General features: G+C 40.4%; 1 pseudogene; it reads right to left on the bottom strand.

Annotated features, from left to right (window-relative positions):
* Positions 1–8483: 8483 nt before the first annotated feature.
* Positions 8484–11482, bottom strand: LOC125372275 (annotated as a pseudogene).
* Positions 11483–15855: the final 4373 nt, after the last annotated feature.

Genomic DNA, 15855 nt, shown 5'->3' with positions numbered 1-15855 from the left:
TCTCACATCGAGTCGACAACCGCCTGAGCGTCACATGTGGGTAGGGTCATCGTTTATATACTACAACATACACACCATCCCAAATCCACCCAGTCTTTCCGGGCTGGAACACACTCACACACACATGCATGCACGTCTCTATATAAGTGCAATAATCTACCACCCATTTCACTGCTCGTCCCCAAATACCATTCGTCACAACTCGCCCCTTTCCGTAACCTGCAAGAAGTCCGGAATAACACGAGTTGGTCACGAATGCTCCAAATACGTGTTATGTTTCTGTTATATACTTCAGTGAGACAGTTTTCATAAGTTGGGAAAAGGTATATTTCCATTGCAGTGAACATGACACTTGATAGTTCACTGCTAAAAACATATCACTTCCACCAAACCATTGTCATACAAGAGCGACATCCCCGCAAATTGTCTCCCTTTATTGCAAGTGTCTGGTCGGTACACAAACCTTCCTTTTTACGTGAGTTCCACATTGACAAGGCAAAATAATGACACATGGTCATTTAGGTAGTTAATATCGTTTCATGCCGGTTGTTATTCTCGTGAAACTGTTTTCGTTATAAACTGTAAATTCTCACTTAACTCGTCAATAGATATCCAGCGTTATTAGATAGGTCCCCCAGCTCTCAACTGCTTGTTGCAAAAGACGATTAAATTGGTTCAGGAGGTTGGCTCGGTGGCTTTGTTGATTGCGTGACATCGTAGTCCGTCGCCGTATATCATTTGTCTTGTGTTTGGCTGGCAGTTATTCGTGATAAACTCACAAATAGTATGATTTTTTGTTTTGTTTGTTGTTTAACGCCGCACTCAGCAATAGTCCAGCTATATGACGGCGGTCTGTAAATTATCGAGTCTGGACCAGACAATCCAGTGATTGACATCATGAGCATCGATCCACGCAATTGGGATTCGATGACATGCATCAACCACGTGCATCAACCGAGCCTGACCACCCGATCCCGTTAGTCGCCTCTTACGATAAGCATAGTCGCTTTTTACGGCAAGCATAGGCTGAAGACCTATTCCACCCCGGATCTTCACAGGTCACATATAGTATTAGTATTATGGCCAAGGGACACAATTCCCTTTTCCACGATATTCTCATTGCCTGATAAGACGCTCCCCTGAAGTTAAAATTACTAAATAACATGATCGAAGTAAGTAAGGAGTGAGTATGGTTTTACGCCGCATTTAGTAACATTCCAGTAACATATAGACGGGACAGTTTAAATGGACTTCAGACATTGTACCTAGGTGGGGAAATGAACCCGGATCTTTGAGGTGACGAGCGAACGCTTTATCCACTAAGCTACCCGACCGCCCCTAACATATGATGACATCTCCCTTGATGGTGTACCCTGAAGTTTAGCTTAATACATGTTTGAGGGGCGGTCGGGTAGCCTGGTGGTTTAAGCGTTCGCTCGTCACGCCGAAGACCCGGGTTCGAATCCCGACATGGGTACAATGTGTGAAGCCCATTTCTGGTGTCCCCCGCCGTGATATTGCTGGAATATTGCTAAAAGCGGCGTAAAACCATACTCACTCACTCACTAATACATGTTTGTTGATAGACGCTCGACGTGTCAAGATCTAATAACGTTTGTAAAGACACGATAGGCAATGGCGTTCCTTTAAGAACACAGTGTGAGTGAATGTATTGGTGAATGATTTTACGCCGTTGCAATATTCCAGCCATATAACGGCGGGGTTGACCGGATTTTGTACCCATGTTGTAAATCGACATCGGGTAACATGAAGTTTTGATAAAGTAAGTGAGTGAATATTATCGGATTTTGTCCGAGAATTAGTCTTCAGACTGCTGCAGAGAAAAGAAATTGTCTACCACAAAAGTTACATTGTTGCAAGTTGTTTTCATGATTAACATATTCAGGCCCACAGTTTTTATTTAAAAAAATATCTGGTTTTGCAGCTTTAGCTGAAAAAGATATCTAATCTCTATACAAAGTCCCAGCAAAATCTCCTGGTGGACGCTCCACCACAAGACCACATAGACTGTCTTCCTCATTCCTAGATATACTCTTCGAAAAAAGAAACGCAATACGGATAAAAGCGAAATTAGCGGACCAAGAGGTGCAAAATGACGAGGTTTAATGTGTTATCGCGTCAGTGACAAATTTCCCGGATCAAAATGATCACAACAAACCATAAGACGGGAAACACGTACGATTCGGAAAAACGAACCTAGTGCATTAACAAAAGGGCCATGGAGCTGCACGTACTTTACGTGCAGCAGCACTAAGAACGGTATTGTTTTTTTATTGCCTGGCCTTTGCGTCAATCGAACAGTGACAGTTCAACAACATGCCAAGATTAACATAAGTGTAAAGAAACAACGCCATAGGCCGCATGCAGGCAGGGGAATCCCGATCAACTAGTGATCGGCAAAGGTCGGGACTACCAAGAGTAACCACTCCCGCAAAAGATTGCTACATCCGACTGCGCCACCTACGTGAAAGGACGACCACACCCCAAATACTCGGACTGCGCCGACCAGACCGTACGAAACCATTTAAGAGCAGCAGGTCTTCGAGCGAGACGTCCTGTTCGACGCGTCATATTGAGTCGACAACATCGTCAACAACAACTGCATTGGTGTCAACCTCACACGACAAATCTGGCTTTGCGTTTCTTTTTTTTAAAGAGATACATAGAGGATATTTACAAATGGATATATTTACAAACATGTTTCGTCAGCTTGCTGCAATGTGACAGTTGACCGATCTCGCCTGATCATCTCCCAAGAGTGAGTGAGGTTTACTTTAACGCCGCTTTCAACAGTATTTCAGTCAGCTTGGAGTGGGAGGCAAGACGGAAGTGATGCAGGTCTCAGGCGTTTACCACTTTGGTTTAACCAACGGGGCATGGTGCCAACAAACTAAGAAACATTAAATCACGTCAAACCCGAAATTGGAACCAACTACCGAACTGGTCGAAAGCCACGTTAAAGAACATTATTATACCTAAATGTCAGAATGATGAGATCTGATTGGTCCACGTGATCTTGATGAAATACTGTGTTACCCGTCTTGGAAGGTAATAAATTTCTGAGCGGGGGAAATAATTCTCTTATACCCCGCCAAAATCATCAATGTAACAATGTATTTCTTTGGGGCAGACAATTTTCTTTCTTTTCAACAGTCTGATATAGTATATTTGTAGGGATATTTTTAAAAAATCCATTTCAAATGGCCCATCCCCAATATCTATATTCTGTTTCAAACAATGCAAAACCAAGCAAATTGTTGTTATATTTTATTCAGAGGGAACTGCATAGTCTTTTGTACATACATCAATATTTTAGTGAACTAAAGCATGACAAAGTAAAATCTCTCTTTTAGTGTGTAGCTATATAGCAAAACTAATTCCCCAAAAGCGTCGTACGAGAACTTGGTATGCTCATATCCGTTGGAGTTTGTGTTGTTGCTTCATTGCACTAAAACTTTAAACATCATTTTGGAAATATAGGCAACAGAATTGGAGAGTTTCTCGTTGGTGAGAGTAACGCCACTTCTCAAACGATCTGTGAAAGAAGGCTGCATCAGTTAGTTTTGCTGAAGTGCCATCAGCATATCACAATCAGTTCGGGCATCCCCCGTGTACGGGAGTCTGCACTGGTGGTTCATGTCGTCAAACAGCATCCCGTCCTGACACGCGGTAGCCACCAGCTGATCGCCGACACACGACCCAAAATGCGTGCAGTTAATCTTGAAGTTCACTTGTTTGAAGTCTAAACATGCAGGATTTGCTGAAAGGAAATAAACAGACAGATTAGTTTACTTTTCACGCTGCGCTTAGATATGATTTCACATGATGTGAGTGAGTTGGGTTTTAACGCCGCTTTGAACTGTATTCCCGTTATATCCCGAAGTGATGCAGGTTCGAGACGTTTACCACTTTGCTGAAGCCCACGAGCACGTGTTTGGTGCTGACAAACCAGTCACATCATCGGAGCGAACCGGGATTCGAACCCTCAACCATAGGTTTCTGGCGTGCTCATGGGACGCAACTCTGCACAGCGAATTGCGGCGCCATGATGTAAACAGATCACAGATGTGAACAGAACACGGGTGTGAAGAGAACACAGGTGTGAACAGAACAGGTGTAACCAGAACACATATGTAAACAGAACACAGATATAAACAAAACACAGATATGAACAGAACAGGTGTAAACAGAACACAGATGTGAACAGAACACAGATATAAACAAAACAGATGTGAACAGAACACAGATATAAACAAAACAGATGTGAACAGAACATGTGTAAACAGAACACAGATGTGAACAGAACAGGCGTAAACAGAACACAGATGTGAACAGAACAGGTGTGAACAGAACACAGATGTGAACAGAACACAGGTGTGAACAGAACACAGATGTGAACAGAACAGGTGTAAACAGAACACAGGTGTAAACAGAACACAGGTGTGAACAGAACACAGAGATGTAAACAGAACACAGATGTGAACAGAACAGATGTTAACAGAACACAGATGTGAACAGAACACAGGTGTGAACAGAACACAGATGTGAACAGAACAGGTGTAAACAGAACACAGGTGTAAACAGAACACAGGTGTGAACAGAACACAGAGATGTAAACAGAACACAGGTGTGAACAGAACAGATGTAAACAGAACACATGTGTGAACAGAACAAGGATGTAAACAGAACACATGTGTAAACAGAACCAAGTGTAAACAGAACACAGATGTAAGGAGATGAGTGTGTTACTTTCCTCCCGATGGCGGACATTGTTTAGACAAGAGGAAGTATACCGCATAGGTGTTTTATGTCATTGAAAATTGAAAGAACTGTTGTTAGATTTCATTAAGTCTATTTAACCGCAATTCATGCGACAGTTTGCAGAAGTCAGGCGACATTCCACGGATCTGACCCTACCCTTATATATGCATAGCCTTAAACAATCAACACTCAGCTCATGTAGACATACGAAAGGTTTAAGAACAACACATCAGCACTTACGTGGGGGTGGACTTCCTGGGGTCTGTCCGAAGGAAAGGCCTGTAAATAGGATTGCACATAAAAGATAAGAAATATACATTATTCAGATATATCAACCAAAATTAAAACGAAATGTGATGTATTTATGTTTTAATTTGATCCCTCATGCATACGTGAGGTGAGGTGAAAATGGGTTTAACGTCGCCTCCAAGATTATTGCACTGATGCCGATTTATAGTTCTAGCTCACTGAGATACCATTCAATTTAACATGAATACCCCACTCAGACACAGTATACTGACTCCGAGCCGACTAGTCCTTGATTTAGCCCCTTAATGGCGAGCGCCAGACAGGGGAACAACAAGTACCATCTTATAACGTCTTTTGGTATGACGCGGCCGGTGTATACACGATATACCTCTGTCTCGATCTCCCTCAAAGGGATGTCATGCTTGGCGCAGACAAACCACTGCCCGAAAAAGAGTCTAAATATCGATCGACGCATTGGAAAGCGCTCTCACTTCAGGGGTTTTGCCACCATTTGGGTGATTTTTTTAAAAACATTAAACTATTGGGAACTATTCTTAAACTAAACATCTATTACACAGTACACGGTATAAGTTTAAATTTTCTCCTTCATACAGCGGAAATATAATGCATTGATTATTGCCATGTTATATCCTATATTAATGATTTGAATCGCGGGATGATATTAAAGATAACATCCATTTCGATATTATCGTCTGCGTCTGCGTCGAACAAGGGTGCTAATCCTGGTCATGTTGTGGAGACGTTCGCTCGTCTCTTTGGGAGTCGCCGGTATAAACAATGTGCGGCATTTATACAGATATTGACAATATGATTTTTATTATGAAATGTCAAAACTTAAGTTAGAGTCTCAATTATCCAACGAAACAGATTCCATTGGGCGAAAAAGGCGAAATGGCGGGGAAAATGAAATGATCAATGAATCACTGCAATGTGGACACTGGGTGTTCGCAAAAAGGGTAATCATGTCCTAACTGTGTTTGTTTGTTCCCTAACCCATACCAAACAGGTAGATATTGTGAATCTATTTGCAAGATGGTGATATTTATGAAATCCCTACCCAGATCGAAATGAATGAAATCGCCTTTTGAAATGTGTTGCTCTGCATATCACATGCATTTGCTTCAAATAAAATGGCGGTGCCCAGTGAAGACGATTTGATCAATAATCAAGATCTATATTGTGAGAAAACGGGTCCTATTTCGCGGAGTGCGTCAAATCGCGCGAGCTGCTTGATTAAAAACATGAAAAGATTTACAAAATATCTGTCGACGCCCAGTTGACAGTACACATGTTTTGCAAATCCTACACTCGATCGAAATCTGCACGGCAGTTTACGAACCGGATGTCGATTTCGATACGCGATTTTGATTAGACTATGCATAGACTCGCTAGTCCGGCCAAAACATAACTCCATAATTCTAGTCTAGTTCGGCATGGGTGAAAACTGGACTTTTATAGTCAGTTAACTCCCTTGCGTCGTGAAGATGAACACTGAGTGGGTGCTTTATAAAAGTGGATAAATGTACAACGTCTCTTAAAAACAATGAAAAGTGTAAGATTGAAGGTGATTGAAAAAGTCAGTGTGGGTATAAAGTGGTTAATTCTAGATGCAACTGAACTGCACTAATCGGACAAAGAGAAATATATATCTGGGTCCAGCAAATGTATCACCAAATCCATGTCTCAAAGATTAACCGTAATCCTTAATACAATCAAGGAAGGACTTTCTATATATTCTCAGGAAGCATTTGAGACGATCGGAATTAAAACCATTTGGTTTCTCAAAAATTCAAAGGATTTGCATGACGTTTTGCAACCTCAGAAAAAAAGAGAGTTCAATTCTGCCAAAACATTTTGATTTTTCAACTTTGTTCATCAATATCCCACATGACAAACTTAACTATATATAGATAAAGGAGACCAGTTTGACCCCCTCATCTGTTTCATATTTACATCTATGCATAAAGATTCAGAGAGATAAAACATCCAGTGAAGCAGAATACGCTCCCTTTTCGCGAACACCTGGTACCATCACTATTTGATGGTGGTTCATAAACACCTGCTCAAGATACAGTGGTAATTCTACAATCCGCTGCTTTTAGCAAAGATTTCTTGTGACTGTAAAGGGTTTTGCTATCTTTATATCTCGACATTGTCTACCTGATTTCTAATTGTAATTCCTCTTTCGTAGCCTTTGAAATCACCAACTAACTTATTGATGCTAGTAATCATGTAATGTGTTACCATTTCATTTTGACAAATAAAACATACTTACCGATGGCCAGCATACAAAGCAATAAAAGTTTCATGATTACTCAGCTCCAGCCCTTTCGGCGTCTTAAGTTTTGGCATATGATGTATCGAGTTATGAGGAGGCGAGCAGCCAATCGGGTTGCTTGAAAAGTCTTACCGTGTGAAAAAAGACTTACGAACACATCCCCAGTTTGGTATACTTGCCATTCATGTTACGACATTTTGAGTGAAATTGAAAATCTTTTAAACAGAAATGTCACATGATTTCAAGCCAAAGCTCGTACCAGTTAAATATCGGTTCTGAAAGCTTAGGCGCAAGCAAAACTATTTACGGTGAGCGACCTGTGCTGTGCCCATGCCAGGTCGATATGACACTGTCTATGGTATGGAAAGGGCAAAGGACGAAATGCCGAACAGCAGGTTTTCAAAACTAAAGCTTTACAAATAAATTATATCTTGACGACCAGAAGGTGATACCCATTCAGACTGTGCTGCAGTTATTGCATGTTTAATGTTATTGACAGGCATTCTCTCCACAGTAGGAAAGGGAGGAAGTCTGCAATCATCATTGATCCAATGCTAGTAATGATAGATCGATGGATGTAGGTAGACAGGGGTGGTAGATGGATGTAGACAGGAATGGTAGATGGATGTGGACAGGAATGGTAGATGGATGTAGACAGGGATGGTAGATGATGTAGACAGGAATGGTAGATGGATGTAGACAGGAATGGTAGATGGATGTAGACAGGAATGGTAGATGGATGTAGACAGGGATGGTAGATGATGTAGACAGGAATGGTAGATGGATGTAGACAGGAATGGTAGATGGATGTAATTTGACAGGAATGGTAGATGGATGTAATTAGACAGGAATGGTAGATGGATGTAGACAGGAATGGTAGATGGATGTAGACAGGAATGGTAGATGGATGTAGACAGGGATGGTAGATGATGTAGAAAGGGATGGTAGATAGATGTAGACAGGAATGGTAGATGGATGTAATTAGACAGGAATGGTAGATGGATGTAGACAGGAATGGTAGATAGATGGATGTAGACAGGAATGGTAGATGATGTAGCAGGACGGGAATGAAAGATGGATGTAGACGGGAATGGTAGATGTATGTAGACAGGTATGGCAGATGGATGTAGACTGGGATGGTAGATGGATGTAATTAGACAGGAATGGTAGATGGATGTAGACAGGAATGGTAGATGGATGTAATAAGACAGGAATGGTAGATTGATGTAATTAGACAGGAAGGGTAGATGGATGTAGACAGGAATGGTAGATGGATATAGACAGGGATGGTAGATGATGTAGACAGGAATGGTAGATAATGTAGACAGGAATGGTAGATGGATGTAGACAGGGATGGTAGATGATGTAGACAGGAATGGTAGATTGATGTAGACAGGAATGGTAGATGGATGTAGACAGGCATGATAGATGGATGTAGGTTGACAGGAATGGTAGATGGATGTAGGCAGGGATGGTAGGTGGATGTAGACAGGAATGGTAGATGGATGTAGACAGGAATGGTAGATGGATGTAGACAGGAGTGGTAGATGGATGTTGGTAGACAGGAATGGTAGATGGATGTAATTAGACAGGAATGGTAGATTGATGTAATTAGACAGGAATGGTAGATGGATGTAGACAGGAATGGTAGATGGATGTAGGTTTGACAGGAATGGTAGATGGATGTAGACAGGAATGGTAGATGGATGTAGACAGGAATGGTAGATGATGTAGACAGGAGTGGTAGATTGATGTAGACAGGAATGGTAGATGGATGTAGACAGGAATGGTAGATGGATGTAGACAGGGATGGTAGATGATAGAGGTAGAGAGGAATGGTAGATGGATGTAGACAGGAATGGTAGATGGATGTAATTAGACAGGAATGGTAGATTGATGTAATTAGACAGGAATGGTAGATGGATGTAGACAGGAATGGTAGATAGATGGATGTAGACAGGAATGGTAGATGGATGTAGGTAGACAGGAATGGTAGATTGATGTAATTAGACAGGAATGGTAGATGGATGTAGACAGGAATGGTAGATAGATTGATGTAGACAGGTTGGTAGATGGATGTAGGTAGACAGCGATGGTAGATAGATGTGTAAGAATGGTTGGATAGATGGATATAGATAAGTAAGGACGGTTGGGTAGATGGATATAGATAAGTGAGGATGGTTGGGTAGATGGATATAGATAAGTGAGGATGGTTGGATAGATGGGTAGAGATAAGTAAGGATGGTTGGATAGATGGATAGAGATAAGTGAGGATGGTTGGATGGATGGATATAGATAAGTGAGGATGGTTGGATAGATGGATAGAGATAAGTGAGGATGGTTGGATAGATGGATATAGATAAGTGAGGATAGATGGATATAGATAAGTGAGGATGGTTGGATAGATGGGTAGAGATAAGTGAGGATGGTTGGATAGATGGATAGAGATAAGTGAGGATAGATGGATATAGATAAGTGAGGATGGTTGGGTAGATGGGTAGAGATAAGTGAGGATGGTTGGATAGATGGGTAGAGATAAGTGAGGATGGTTGGATAGATGGATAGAGATAAGTAAGGATGGTTGGGTAGATGGATAGAGATAAGTAAGGATGGTTGGGTAGATGGATAGAGATAAGTGAGGATGGTTGGATGGATGGATATAGATAAGTGAGGATGGTTGGATATATATAAGTGAGGATGGTTGGATAGATGGGTAGAGATAAGTGAGGATGGTTGGATAGATGGATAGAGATAAGTGAGGATGGTTGGATAGATGGATATAGATAAGTGAGGATAGATGGATATATATAAGTGAGGATGGTTGGATAGATGGGTAGAGATAAGTGAGGATGGTTGGATAGATGGATAGAGATAAGTGAGGATAGATGGATATAGATAAGTGAGGATGGTTGGGTAGATGGGTAGAGATAAGTGAGGATGGTTGGATAGATGGGTAGAGATAAGTGAGGATGGTTGGATAGATGGATAGAGATAAGTAAGGATGGTTGGATGGATGGATATAGATAAGTGAGGATGGTTGGATAGATGGATAGAGATAAGTGAGCATGGTTGGATAGATGGATATAGATAAGTGAGGATAGATGGATATAGATAAGTGAGGATGGTTGGATAGATGGGTAGAGATAAGTGAGGATGGTTGGATAGATGGATAGAGATAAGTGAGGATGGTTGGATAGATGGGTAGAGATAAGTAAGGATGGTTGGATAGATGGATAGAGATAAGTGAGGATGGTTGGATGGATGGATATAGATAAGTGAGGATGGTTGGATAGATGGATAGAGATAAGTGAGGATGGTTGGATAGATGGATATAGATAAGTGAGGATGGTTGGGTAGATGGGTAGAGATAAGTGAGGATGGTTGGATAGATGGGTAGAGATAAGTGAGGATGGTTGGATAGATGGATAGAGATAAGTGAGGATGGTTGGATAGATGGATATAGATAAGTAAGGATGGTTGGGTAGATGGATAGAGATAAGTGAGGATGGTTGGGTAGATGGGTAGAGATAAGTGAGGATGGTTGGATAGATGGGTAGAGATAAGCGAGGATGGTTGGATAGATGGATAGAGATAAGTGAGGATGGTTGGATAGATGGATATAGATAAGTAAGGATGGTTGGATAGATGGGTAGAGATAAGTAAGGATGGTTGGATAGATGGATAGAGATAAGTAAGGATGGTTGGGTAGATGGATAGAGATAAGTGAGGATGGTTGGGTAGATGGATATAGATAAGTGAGGATAGATGGATATAGATAAGTGAGGATGGTTGGATAGATGGATATAGATAAGTGAGGATGGTTGGGTAGATGGGTAGAGATAAGTGAGGATGGTTGGATAGATGGATAGAGATAAGTGAGGATGGTTGGATAGATGGATATAGATAAGTAAGGATGGTTGGATAGATGGATATAGATAAGTGAGGATGGTTGGATAGATGGGTAGAGATAAGTAAGGATGGTTGGATAGATGGATAGAGATAAGTGAGGATGGTTGGATGGATGGATATAGATAAGTGAGGATGGTTGGATAGATGGATAGAGATAAGTGAGGATGGTTGGATAGATGGATATAGATAAGTGAGGATAGATGGATATAGATAAGTGAGGATGGTTGGATAGATGGGTAGAGATAAGTAAGGATTGTTGGATAGATGGGTATAGATTGTTATAAATATTTAATGGATGGACTGTAGATAATTATTCCCTGAGTGGAAAAAATGGATCTACATATCTAAACATTCAAAGCCTCTGTAAAGCTTTCTTAATGTTCCATGGCAGACAATATGGAGGACATTTCCAAAGTTGAACCGAGGAAAGGAAAGGATTTTGTTGTTGCTATCTAATGACATGTATTACTTTGACATCAATCAGTAGGCTGGTTTACAGCATAATGGTGATGTGACATCCAGTTTGCTATTTGCGTGATCAAGAATCATTTAAACAATTCTTGTACTCAGCAATATATTAGTTATACGATGTCAGGCTTTAAATAATGGTGCCTCTACCACAACACAGCCTATGATTGAGAAATGTCCCATGTCAATGGGGAACGATGACACGCAGATCTATGAATCTTATGTGTGTGCTGGTGATGTGCTTCATGCCAATGCGCTTTATAGACGGGGTATATAAATTAGCATCAATTTTAAAGGCTTGTACAGGGGGGTCGTCTTATACGAGGGGTCGCTTTATAGACGGGGTATATAAATTAGCATCGATTTTAAAGGCTTGTACATGGGGGTCGTCTTATACGTGGGGTCGCTTTATAGACGCCTATATATGGTAGTTACCCTGTACGACCAGTTTGGGTTGCTGGGAACCAGTTCCAACCCAGAATCAGCATGGTTCTACACATATCTATCTGTACAATCCATAAGCATTATGCCTGTATAAAATACATCTTCAAACTGAATTTTGTAATGAAATGCTTGATCATAGACTTCTGTTGACAGTACTACATTGAGCATTCCACATCCATGTCCTCATCATCCCACTGAATGATGCTCTTTCGGTCCAGACACTTTTTCTTCATATAAACACAAACAAATCATCAATTAATATTCAGTTTATTCCATGGAGTGCTGTCAATATATACAAAAATAGACTTAAATATGATTGTGTTTATACTTACATCAGTCTATATACAAATATCACATGTGCTTCACTCATCAGTAACCGTGAAACCATTCATACTTCATCTATACTACTCAACATTTGCTAGGGACCTTTGCCTAAAGATGACGATTTGGTCCTTAGGAAATGTTGAGTAGTATATAACACTGCTTAGGAAACATCAATATCACAGCTGGTCGGAACACCCTCTGTCCCTTCCACAGCTTATTAATGCAGAGGGATATTGGGATATGAAGGACAGAGGAATCTCAGACATTTATTTCTGAATAGTATGTGTTAATACTCTCCAAGCTAATCCTTTCTTTTTTAACATCTTCAAGAGCTACCCACCTGATTAGACATAACACAGTGGCTTTCAAGAATTTAGATGGAATTGTATAAAAAAACATGTCTTTTTGTATTAAACTTATTAAAGGATGAGATTCTATTGATTGTTAAATCAAGAAAAGGACAGACTTTCATTTTTATTCCCATTAGGTTCAAAATCATCTCGATTCTCAGTTTGACATAATATGACACAATATTTGGTGTCGGGTAAAACTCAACATGAACTATGATTTGTTCACTGCTAGTCATGTCCCTTTTATCAACTTCCTTCTCAGAGAATAGAATGCAATAGATGAATTTGGAATGAAGTAACAGAAAAGTTAATCTCATTTAAGTCAGACCTTAGTTGTCGCTATCGCTAAACAAAGATCTGACGACATTCCATTACAGACAGGGCTCGATTTAGCCATTTAAAACATGCACCAGTGCAACCTATTATTGAAAAATGCAACCAAATATTCATGTCTACATGCACCATGTTAAAAAAAATCAAATTTGTGTCCCTTATGTTTCCCCTTCACAAAATCATCTTCCCGAGGCAAGAGAGTTAACTGACTATAAAAATCCAGTTTCCACCCTTGCCGAACTAGGCTGGTATTATGGAGTTACATTTGGCTGGACTTTAGAGTCTATGCATAGTCCAATCAAAATCACGCAACGAAATCGAAATCCGGTTCGTAAAATGTCGTGCAGATTTCTGTCGATTGCAGGATTTGCAAAGCATGTGCACCGCCAACTCGTTGTCAACAGATATTTTCCAAGTCTTTTCATGTTTTTAATCAAGGTGTTCACGTGATTTGATGCACTTCGTGATGTAAGACCCGTTTTATCACAATACAGATCTTGAATGTCAATAAGATCGTTTTGACTGGGTGCCGCTGTTTGGTTTGAAGCAAACGCAAGTGATACGAGAGGTGGAATCTGACTGGTCCATATGAGAGGCTTAGAAGGGGCATAACTCATAATAACCACTACGGTCGAGCCCAGGAATTCCAGCCTAGTTCGGCAAGGGTGGAAACTGGACTTTTAAAGTCAGTTAACTCCCTTGCCTCGGGAAGATGCCACAAAATCAATCTTTGAACAAACTCAGTATCTGTAAGGTGTACTTACCATACTACATCACTAGTCCCTGTATTATGTGCAGTTTGTCATACTTCATTGGGCTTGACATCGCCAAACTGTGGGTACTTCAAGATTATGTGCACATGTTCCTATTATGTTTTACAGCAAAGCATTGATAATAATAGTGACACTGGCAGCTGACTGGCCTATGTTTCAACTTTGATAAATTTATGCGACCACAGTGCAACCTGGTTTAGTTTGGTGTAATTTGGTTTCCAAATCAACATGCACCTGGTTCAAGCTAAATCAAGTTCCTTAAGTTGAGCCCTGACAGGTCATACCTTTTATCTGACCAATCAGAGTTGCTTACCAGAGCAGGAAAATGAAAGTTGGAATGTGTTTTCTGATCATGCAAACTTGAAAAGGTGAACTCCAAAGGACAATTACAGGCTTACAACTGATTCCGTCAAAATTATCTCTCTCACATCAATGGGATAAACATTTGTAATGGAAGAATGGGCTATGGAAAGTACTGCCATACGATCTCATTTCAGCAATTTTGAATCTATATTTTTCAAAGTGAAGGATGGAATGAAAGTTGCTAGTTTGAAACTAGTGCTGTAAAGCTCAAGAAAGCTTCATTCTGATTGGCTATTGTTGACTTCTTTTAAGTCCTTTCATTGGTCAGTCAAAGTCTGCAGAAGGTCGCTATGATTTGACCTGTAATAGGATGGCGTCAGATCTTTGTGTAGAGAGCACTAAGATCTGATCATAATGGGGGCACGGGTGGCCCAGTTGTCTTAGGCGCTGCTATTTGCTGTGCAGAGTTGCTTCCCTTGGGCACGCCAGAAACCTATGATTGTGGGTTCAAATCCCATTTGACCTGATTATGTTTCTAGGTTTGTCAGCACCATACCCATGCTCATGGATTTCACCGAAGTGGTAAACGACCTGCATCACTTCGGGCTTTCGTCCCTCATTAAGCTGACACGCCGTGATATAACTGGAATACTGTTAAAAGCGGCGTTAAACCCAACTCACTCACTCTGATCATAATGAGATTGCAGAAAAGTTGGCCTAATTCAGTTAGAAGAATTGACTTGTTAAACACAGTTAAGTCACAACAGTCATATTTCTAAGATTGTAACAACAGGTAGTTACTCGTAAATACTAACATGAGAATGTTATCTGGATGAAAACAACAATGAATCTGCCTCTGAAAGTTCATGTTTCATGGCTTCTGGGGTATCATATCCAGACGTGGAGGGTTGCAGAACGCCAGCTAATCAGTTGCAAGGCAGTCACTCCATATGAGACAGCAAGAAAAAATTACGATAGAAAAACATGCTGCTTTAAGCAATGCTCCACCATGTTAGGAGGCCATGACAGCACCAAGCAAGTCCCGCAGTAAATACAAGGGCATTAACTGATTAATACTCATGGCAACAAGCATATTGAAAGTTGTAGGTATTGGAAGATATTAGGAAATTGGTCATTCTGCCATGAATTTGTCAGTTCCTTGATTTTGATTGGTCAATTAGAGGTTTCAAATCACAATAACCACCTTTGGTTGAAACAGACAATTTCATGGCTCCATCAATGTTGATGTTAATATATACAGAAACAGTACTTCTTTCTCAGTCATTGTTGGTAGGTATTTTTAAAACAATTATATTCACACTTAGAAATCAACTAAGAGAGTGTATATAAAGTTTTAGAAACACAGTTGGTATATCTCCTAATTGGGTAGGGAACCGATATTCATGTTGATAACACAAATTGAGTTCCATAAATATGAATGAAAATTTCTTACACCTGAAAATAATCCCCACTTGAAGCATGAAATACATTTCTCGCAACAAATCTTTTAGTTTCAACAAAACAACCTTCTAAACTTACCAAACTCACAATCAACAAATTGTCTTAAAAGACCCATGCAGCAGCTTCTTCACAAAAGCTTAAATGAACAGAAAGTCTGATG

Source organism: Haliotis rufescens, unplaced genomic scaffold (assembly GCF_023055435.1).
Source record: "Haliotis rufescens isolate VD_foot unplaced genomic scaffold, xgHalRufe1.0.p SCAF_4, whole genome shotgun sequence".
NCBI classification, from domain to species: Eukaryota; Metazoa; Mollusca; class Gastropoda; order Lepetellida; family Haliotidae; genus Haliotis; species Haliotis rufescens.
Note: the sequence above shows the minus strand (reverse complement) of the source record. Positions and strands in the feature narration are given on the sequence as shown.